The sequence below is a fragment of the Toxotes jaculatrix genome, chromosome 10, assembly GCF_017976425.1.
Source record: "Toxotes jaculatrix isolate fToxJac2 chromosome 10, fToxJac2.pri, whole genome shotgun sequence".
Taxonomy (NCBI): Eukaryota; Metazoa; Chordata; class Actinopteri; family Toxotidae; genus Toxotes; species Toxotes jaculatrix.
In genome coordinates, this window is record NC_054403.1 from 28733871 (window position 1) to 28744274 (window position 10404).

A 10404-nucleotide genomic window follows, 5' to 3' on the forward strand; every position below is an offset into this window, starting at 1 on the left:
ATCTCTAAGAAAATATTTGTTGATATCAAAAGTAAAATATTCGGTTAAATCTTAAGAATGTGCTCCATGTGCTCAAGCTACTAGCATAGATGTTAAGTGGCTAGATTTCAGACAATTGCTAATTTTATGCTAAAAACTCATTGCTGTTACCCTCATTGTTATTACTCAAATAATAATAAAAATTATTATTATTATTATTAATAATAATAATAATAATTAATATGATGGTCTTCATGTAGCTCAGTAGTGCAATGGGTTTGACACAATAAACAGATCACACATACATAACGCACTCACATACTCATTCCTGTTACCAATTGTTTTTTTCTGATTATTCTGATTTTATCATAAATATTAGTATTTTCATCATGTAACCAACCATTTCTTCTACATTAACCACAGGCCACCGGCTGAGTTACGTCCTGCGACAGTGTGTGTGTGTGTGTCATCTGTTTACCTCCGTTTTTCCCTTTAATTCATAATAGAATCAGACGTGAACCGTAGTTCTGACAGTCTGAAATGTGTCAGGCAGATAATCAATGACTGCAGTACAACAAAGGAGATAATAAAACAATCATTTAGTGATATGATTTGTGAAATAATGAGCTTAAATCATTGCATGTGAATCCGATTTTCAGTACTTACCTTTGAATTGGTGTTGATAGAATCACTGAGATCCTTTCTGTTTAGGAAAAACGAATAAGTGGAGCATGAATCACATGTTGGCTAATAAATGGCCAGTAGCATGATAATTTCAAATTTGTTGTCAGAGTTTTAAACATACAGCAGCGACACATTATATAAGGGCTTGTATTTTTCGGGGGGGTAAATGTTTCCTTATCTTTGCCCTCCTGCAGAGCCAGCGGCTGCGTTTTCCAGCGCTGACAGAATGAGTGCGATGACAGGTTAACAATGACTAATGATGATTGTAGTTATGATGGTTTTGGGGAAAGAGTATGGAGTGAATATCCGCTGGAAGTGTGCTCTTGAGTGAAATATGTGGGTGGCTCTTAAAAGAGCTTTTGGACGAGTTTGAAATGATTTGATGGACTTTTTGTGTGTTTTGTTGGCAGCGAGCTTGTTAGTTTTGGCCGCTTTCTTGGTCGCCTTCTTCGGGCTGTTTGGAGGTTTCTTAGCTTTCTTCGCCGTTGTCTTGACTGCTTGGGGCTTCTTGGTGGCTGCTGGCTTCTTGACAGCGGCGGCAGCAGCGGTCTGGTCCAGATTTGTTGCTCGGCTTTGCGGCCTTCTTCTACGGTGCTTTCGCCGGTGCGGCTGGGGCGGCTGTGGCGGCGGATGCAGCTGGAGCGGCGGGTGCAGCTGTGGCGGCGGGCACAGCTGGGGCGACCTCTGCCGTCTTGTTGTCCAACAGCTCCTGTCAACGACTCGGATTAGAATGATACACAGTTCCCTGCTAAGACATTAATTTATACCCACCGTGAGACCCTTGGAGACTCAACCCAGCCCGCCGCGCTCTGCTGCTGCAGGAATACAGGAGCCACTTGTGTTTTCTCTGTAGCATTAAATCTGTAAAATACACGTTTGGTGGAAGTAGTAAAGCGTAAAATCGAATCGAAGTGATAGCGTAGGAGTTTCTCTTCATGTGGAATCCATGTAAAGCTTAAGATTTTTCTCCATTTTGTTTTAAAGCGTTTAAAGCTCTCCCATCTGCCGCCGCTCGGTGTCTTTTCTCCGTGATTTCTCTCCTAAATGTTTTAAAATCCAGCAGAAGCCCAATTAAACGACTTTGACAGCGAGACGACAGGTTTGTTCAGAGATACGGTGCAAAAACATTCAACTCTTGACTGTATTTTTTCGTTCAACAGCAGTTTTTTCGGCATCTACAAACACACGCATGTTGGTGGAGGCCACCGGCTGAGCTACTTCCTGCGACAGTGTGTGTGTCATCTGTTTACCCCCGTTTTTCCCTTTAATTCATAATAGAATCGGACGTGAATCGTAGTTCTGACAGTCTGAAATGTGTCAGGCAGATAATCAATGACTGCAGTACAACAAAGGAGATAATAAAACAATCATTTAGTAATATGATTTGTGAAATAATGAGCTTAAATCATTGCATGTGAATCCGATTTTCAGAACTTACCCATGAATTGGTGTTGTCGCCACTTGATCGAATCACTGAGATCCTTTCTGTTTAGGTAAAACGAATAAGCTGAGCATGAATCACAGTCATATGTTGGCTAATAAATGGCCAGTAGCATGATAAGGGATTCAACGCCGTAACTCCGCTTCTGGTCCAGCTGAAGCCGTTTGAGTGATGAGGCAGCAGGCGGAGCAGGTGATACTGATTGCGTTAGCCTGACCTGTGCACGAGCAGCACGCCGCTTCTGATCGGTGAGCTCGGCAGGTATGTGTAAAATAGTGGACACAGCAGATCCTGGCTCAGTCAGGAGCCCTGCAAAAACCCGCAGCTTCGGCAATCAGGTGATCGTGGAACTTCAAGCGGAAGGTCACATAAAATTGAAAGAAAACAAAGGAGAGAATAAAACAATCATTTAGTGATATGATTTGTGAAATAATGAGCTTAAATCATTGCATGTGAATCCGATTTTCAGTACTTACCTTTGAATTGGTGTTGATAGAATCACTGAGATCCTTTCTGTTTAGGAAAAACGAATAAGTGGAGCATGAATCACATGTTGGCTAATAAATGGCCAGTAGCATGATAATTTCAAATTTGTTGTCAGAGTTTCAAACATACAGCAGCGACACATTATACAAGGGTTTTTCTTTTTTTCGGGGGGTAAATGTTTCCTGATCTTTGCCCTCCTGCAGAGCCAGCGGCAGCGTTTTCCAGGGCTGACAGAATGAGTGCGATGACAGGTTAAGAATGATTAATGATGATTGTAGTGATGATGGTTTTGGGGAAAGAGTATGGAGTGAATATCCGCTGGAAGTGTGCTCTTGAGTGAAACATGTGGGTGGCTCTTAAAAGAGCTTTTTGACGAGTTTGAAATGATTTGATGGACTTTTTGTGTGTTTTGTTGGCAGCAAGCTTGTTAGTTTTGGTCGCCTTCTTCGGGCTGTTTGGAGGTTTCTTAGCTTTCTTCGGTGTTGTCTTGACTGCTTGGGGCTTCTTGGTGGCTGCTGGCTTCTTGACAGCGGCGGCAGCAGCGGTCTGGTCCAGATTTGTTGCTCGGCTTTGCGGCCTTCTTCTACGGTGCTTTCGCCGGTGCGGCTGGAGCGGCTGTGGCGGCGGGTGCAGCTGGAGCGGCGAGTGCAGCTGTGGCGGCGGGCGCAGCTGGAGCGACCTCTTCCGTCTTGTTGTCGAACAGCTCCTGTCAACGACTCGGATTGGAATGATACACAGTTCCCTGCTAAGACATTATTTTATACCCACCGTGAGAACCGCGGAGACTCAACCCAGCCCGCCGCTCTCTGCTGCTGCAGGAATACAGGGGCCACTTGTGCTTTCTCTGTCGCATTAAATCTGTAAAATACACGTTTGCTGGAAGTAGTAAAGCGTAAAATCGAATCGAAGTGATAGCGTAGGAGTTTCTCTTCATGTGGAATCCATGTAAACCTTAAGATTTTTCTCCATTTTGTTTTAAAGCGTTTAAAGCTCTCCCATCCTCCGCCGCTCGGTGTCTTTTCTCCGTGATTTCTCTTCTAAATGTTTTAAAATCCAGCAGAAGCCCAATTAAACGACTTTGACAGCGAGACGACAGGTTTGTTCAGAGATACGGTGCAAAAACATTCAACTCTTGACTGTATTTTTTCGTTCAACAGCAGTTTTTTCGGCATCTACAAACACACGCATGTTGGTGGAGGCCACCGGCTGAGTTACGTCCTGCGACAGTGTGTGTGTCATCTGTTTACCTTCGTTTTTCCCTTTAATTCATAATAGAATCGGACGTGAATCGGAGTTCTGACAGTCTGAAATGTGTCCGGTAGATAATCAATCACTGCAGTACAACAAAGGAGAGAATAAAACAATCATTTAGTGATATGATTTGTGAAATAATGAGCTTAAATCATTGCATGTGAATCCGATTTTCAGAACTTACCTTTGAATTGGTGTTGTCGCCACTTGATGGAATCACTGAGATCCTTTCTGTTTAGGTAAAACGAATAAGTGGAGCATGAATCACAGTCATATGTTGGCTAATAAATGGCCAGTAGCATGATAATTTCAAATTTCTTGTCAGAGTTTCAAACATAGAGCAGCGACACATTATATAAGGGTTTGTCTTTTTTTCGGGGGGTAAATGTTTCCTTATCTTTGCCCTCCTGCAGAGCCAGCGGCTGCGTTTTCCAGCGCTGACAGAATGAGTGCGATGACAGGTTAAGAATGACTAATGATGATTGTAGTTATGATGGTTTTGGGCAAAGAGTATGGAGTGAATATCCGCTGGAAGTGTGCTCTTGAGTGAAATATGTGGGTGGCTCTTAAAAGAGCTTTTTGACAAGTTTCAAATGATTTGATGGACTTTTTGTGTGTTTTGTTGGCAGCAAGCTTGTTAGTTTTCGCCGCCTTCTTCGGGCTGTTTGGAGGTTTCTTAGCTTTCTTCGCTGTTGTCTTGACTGCTTGGGGCTTCTTGGTGGCTGCTGGCTTCTTGACAGCGGCGGCAGCAGCGGTCTGGTCCAGATTTGTTGCTCGGCTTTGCGGCCTTCTTCTACGGTGCTTTCGCCGGTGCGGCTGGGGCGGCTGTGACGGCGGGTGCAGCTGTGGCGGCGGGCGCAGCTGGAGAGACCTCTGCCGTCTTGTTGTCGAACAGCTCCTGTCAACGACTCGGATCAGAATGATACACAGTTCCCTGCTAAGACATTAATTTATACCCACCGTGAGAACCGCGGAGACTCAACCCAGCCCGCCGCGCTCTGCTGCTGCAGGAATACAGGAGCCACTTGTGCTTTCTCTGTCGCATTAAATCTGTAAAATACACGTTTGGTGGAAGTAGTAAAGCCTAAAATCGAATCGAAGTGATAGCGTAGGAATTTCTCTTCATGTGGAATCCATGTAAACCTTAAGATTTTTCTCCATTTTGTTTTAAAGCGTTTAAAGCTCTCCCATCCTCCGCCGCTCGGTGTCTTTTCTCCGTGATTTCTCTTCTAAATGTTTTAAAATCCAGCAGAAGCCCAATTAAACGACTTTGACAGCGAGACGAAGGGTTTGTTCAGAGATACGGTGCAAAAACATTCAACTCTTGACTGTATTTTTTCGTTAAACACCAGTGTTTTCGGCATCTACAAACACACGCATGTTGGTGGAGGCCACCGGCTGAGTTACGTCCTGCGACAGTGTGTGTGTGTCATCTGTTTACCTTCGTTTTTCCCTTTAATTCATAATAGAATCGGACGTGAATCGGAGTTCTGACAGTCTGAAATGTGTCCGGTAGATAATCAATCACTGCAGTACAACAAAGGAGAGAATAAAACAATCATTTAGTGATATGATTTGTGAAATAATGAGCTTAAATCATTGCATGTGAATCCGATTTTCAGAACTTACCTTTGAACTGGTGTTGTACACACTTCATCGAATCACTGAGATCCTTTCTGTTTAGGTAAAAACGAATAAGTGGAGCATGAATCACAGTCATGTGTTGGCTAATAAATGGCCAGTAGCATGATAAGGGATTCAACGCCGTAACTCCGCTTCTGGTCCAGCTGAAGCCGTTTGACTGATGAGGCAGCAGGCGGAGCAGGTGATACTGATTGCGTTAGCCTGACCTGTGCACGAGCAGCACGCCGCTTTCTGATCGGTGAGCTCGGCAGGTATGTGTAAAATAGTGGACACAACAGATCCTGGCTCAGTCAGGAGCCCTGCAAAAACCCCGCAGCTTCGGCAATCAGGTGATCGAGGAACTTCAAGTGGAAGGTCACATAAAATTGAAAGAAAACAAAGGAGATAATAAAACAATCATTTAGTGATATGATTTGTGAAATAATGAGCTTAAATCATTGCATGTGAATCCGATTTTCAGAACTTACCTTTGAATTGGTGTTGTCGCCACTTGATGGAATCACTGAGATCCTTTCTGTTTAGGTAAAACGAATAAGTGGAGCATGAATCACAGTCATATGTTGGCTAATAAATGGGCAGTAGCATGATAATTTCAAATTTCTTGTCAGAGTTTCAAACATAGAGCAGCGACACATTATATAAGGGTTTGTCTTTTTTTCGGGGGGTAAATGTTTCCTTATCTTTGCCCTCCTGCAGAGCCAGCGGCTGCGTTTTCCAGCGCTGACAGAATGAGTGCGATGACAGGTTAAGAATGATTAATGATGATTGTAGTTATGATGGTTTTGGGGAAAGAGTATGGAGTGAATATCCGCTGGAAGTGTGCTCTTGAGTGAAATATGTGGGTGGCTCTTAAAAGAGCTTTTTTTTGTCGAGTTTGAAATGATTTGATGGACTTTTTGTGTGTTTTGTTGGCAGCAAGCTTGTTAGTTTTCGCCGCCTTCTTCGGGCTGTTTGGAGGTTTCTTAGCTTTCTTCGCTGTTGCCTTGATTGCTTGGGGCTTCTTGGTGGCTGCTGGCTTCTTGACAGCGGCGGCAGCAGCGGTCTGGTCCAGATTTGTTGCTCGGCTTTGCGGCCTTCTTCTACGGTGCTTTCGCCGGTGCGGCTGGGGCGGCTGTGGCGGCGGGTGCAGCTGGAGCGGCGAGTGCAGCTGTGGCGGCGGGCGCAGCTGGAGCGACCTCTTCCGTCTTGTTGTCGAACAGCTCCTGTCAACGACTCGGATTGGAATGATACACAGTTCCCTGCTAAGACATTAATTTATACCCACCGTGAGAACCGCGGAGACTCAACCCAGCCCGCCGCTCTCTGCTGCTGCAGGAATACAGGGGCCACTTGTGCTTTCTCTGTCGCATTAAATCTGTAAAATACACGTTTGCTGGAAGTAGTAAAGCGTAAAATCGAATCGAAGTGATAGCGTAGGAGTTTCTCTTCATGTGGAATCCATGTAAACCTTAAGATTTTTCTCCATTTTGTTTTAAAGCGTTTAAAGCTCTCCCATCTGCCGCCGCTCGGTGTCTTTTCTCCGTGATATCTCTCCTAAATGTTTTAAAATCCAGCAGAAGCCCAATTAAACGACTTTGACAGCGAGACGAAGGGTTTGTTCAGAGATACGGTGCAAAAACATTCAACTCTTGACTGTATTTTTTCGTTAAACACCAGTGTTTTCGGCATCTACAAACACACGCATGTTGGTGGAGGCCACCGGCTGAGTTACTTCCTGCGACAGTGTGTCATCTGTTTACCCCCGTTTGTCCCTTTAATTCATAATAGAATCAGACGTGGATCGTAGTTCTGACAGTCTGAAATGTGTCAGGCAGATAATCAATCACTGCAGTACAACAAAGGAGAGAATAAAACAATCATTTAGTGATATGATTTGTGAAATAATGAGCTTAAATCATTGCATGTGAATCCGATTTTCAGAACTTACCTCTGAATTGGTGTTGTCGCCACTTGATCGAATCACTGAGATCCTTTCTGTTTAGGTAAAACGAATAAGTGGAGCATGAATCACAGTCATGTGTTGGCTAATAAATGGCCAGTAGCATGATAAGGGATTCAACGCCGTAACTCCGCTTCTGGTCCAGCTGAAGCCGTTTGAGTGATGAGGCAGCAGGCGGAGCAGGTGATACTGATTGCGTTAGCCGGACCTGTGCACGAGCAGCACGCCGCTTCTGATCGGTGAGCTCGGCAGGTATGTGTAAAATAGTGGACACAACAGATCCTGGCTCAGTCAGGAGCCCTGCAAAAACCCCGCAGCTTCGGCAATCAGGTGATCGTGGAACTTCAAGCGGAAGGTCACATAAAATTGAAAGGAAAACAAAGGAGAGAATAAAACAATCATTTAGTGATATGATTTGTGAAATAATGAGCTTAAATCATTGCATGTGAATCCGATTTTCAGAACTTACCTTTGAATTGGTGTTGTCGCCACTTGATCGAATCACTGAGATCCTTTCTGTTTAGGTAAAACGAATAAGTTGAGCATGAATCACAGTCATATGTTGGCTAATAAATGGCCAGTAGCATGATAATTTCAAATTTCTTGTCAGAGTTTCAAACATAGAGCAGCGACACATTATATAAGGGTTTGTCTTTTTTTCGGGGGGTCAAAGTTTCCTTATCTTTGCCCTCCTGCAGAGCCAGCGGCTGCGTTTTCCAGCGCTGACAGAATGAGTGCGATGACAGGTTAAGAATGATTAATGTTGATTGTAGTTATGATGGTTTTGGGGAAAGAGTATGGAGTGAATATCCGCTGGAAGTGTGCTCTTGAGTGAAATATGTGGGTGGCTCTTAAAAGAGCTTTTTTTTGTCGAGTTTGAAATGATTTGATGGACTTTTTGTGTGTTTTGTTGGCAGCAAGCTTGTTAGTTTTGGCCGCCTTCTTCGGGCTGTTTGGAGGTTTCTTAGCTTTCTTCGCTGTTGCCTTGATTGCTTGGGGCTTCTTGGTGGCTGCTGGCTTCTTGACAGCGGCGGCAGAAGCGGTCTGGTCCAGATTTGTTGCTCGGCTTTGCGGCCTTCTTCTACGGTGCTTTCGCCGGTGCGGCTGGGGCGGCTGTGACGGCGGCTGCAGCTGGAGCGGCGGGTGCAGCTGTGGCGGCGGGCACAGCTGGGGCGACCTCTGCCGTCTTGTTGTCGAACAGCTCCTGTCAACGACTCGGATCAGAATGATACACAGTTCCCTGCTAAGACATTAATTTATACCCACCGTGAGAACCGCGGAGACTCAACCCAGCCCGCCGCTCTCTGCTGCTGCAGGAATACAGGGGCCACTTGTGCTTTCTCTGTCGCATTAAATCTGTAAAATACACGTTTGCTGGAAGTAGTAAAGCGTAAAATCGAATCGAAGTGATAGCGTAGGTGTTTCTCTTCATGTGGAATCCATGTAAAGCTTAAGATTTTTCTCCATTTTGTTTTAAAGCGTTAAAAGCTCTCCCATCCTCCGCCGCTCGGTGTCTTTTCTCCGTGATTTCTCTTCTAAATGTTTTAAAATCCAGCAGAAGCCCAATTAAACGACTTTGACAGCGAGACGAAGGGTTTGTTCAGAGATACGGTGCAAAAACATTCAACTCTTGACTGTATTTTTTCGTTAAACACCAGTGTTTTCGGCATCTACAAACACACGCATGTTGGTGGAGGCCACCGGCTGAGTTACGTCCTGCGACAGTGTGTGTGTCATCTGTTTACCTTCGTTTTTCCCTTTAATTCATAATAGAATCGGACGTGAATCGGAGTTCTGACAGTCTGAAATGTGTCCGGTAGATAATCAATCACTGCAGTACAACAAAGGAGAGAATAAAACAATCATTTAGTAATATGATTTGTGAAATAATGAGCTTAAATCATTGCATGTGAATCCGATTTTCAGAACTTACCTTTGAACTGGTGTTGTACACACTTCATCGAATCACTGAGATCCTTTCTGTTTAGGTAAAAACGAATAAGTGGAGCATGAATCACAGTCATGTGTTGGCTAATAAATGGCCAGTAGAATGATAAGGGATTCAACGCCGTAACTCCGCTTCTGGTCCAGCTGAAGCCGTTTGACTGATGAGGCAGCAGGCGGAGCAGGTGATACTGATTGCGTTAGCCTGACCTGTGCACGAGCAGCACGCCGCTTTCTGATCGGTGAGCTCGGCAGGTATGTGTAAAATAGTGGACCCAGCAGATCCTGGCTCAGTCAGGAGCCCTGCAAAAACCCGCAGCTTCGGCAATCAGGTGATCGTGGAACTTCAAGTGGAAGGTCACATAAAATTGAAAGAAAACAAAGGAGATAATAAAACAATCATTTAGTGATATGATTTGTGAAATAATGAGCTTAAATCATTGCATGTGAATCCGATTTTCAGAACTTACCTTTGAATTGGTGTTGTCGCCACTTGATGGAATCACTGAGATCCTTTCTGTTTAGGTAAAACGAATAAGTGGAGCATGAATCACAGTCATATGTTGGCTAATAAATGGCCAGTAGCATGATAATTTCAAATTTCTTGTCAGAGTTTCAAACATAGAGCAGCGACACATTATATAAGGGTTTGTCTTTTTTTCGGGGGGTAAATGTTTCCTTATCTTTGCCCTCCTGCAGAGCCAGCGGCTGCGTTTTCCAGCGCTGACAGAATGAGTGCGATGACAGGTTAACAATGATTAATGATGATTGTAGTTATGATGCTTTTGGGGAAAGAGTATGGAGTGAATATCCGCTGGAAGTGTGCTCTTGAGTGAAACATGTGGGTGGCTCTTAAAAGAGCTTTTTGACGAGTTTGAAATGATTTGATTGACTTTTTGTCTGTTTTGTTGGCAGCAAGCTTGTTAGTTTTGGCCGCCTTCTTCGGGCTGTTTGGAGGTTTCTTAGCTTTCTTCGCTGTTGCCTTGATTGCTTGGGGCTTCTTGGTGGCTGCTGGCTTCTTGACAGCGGCGGCAGC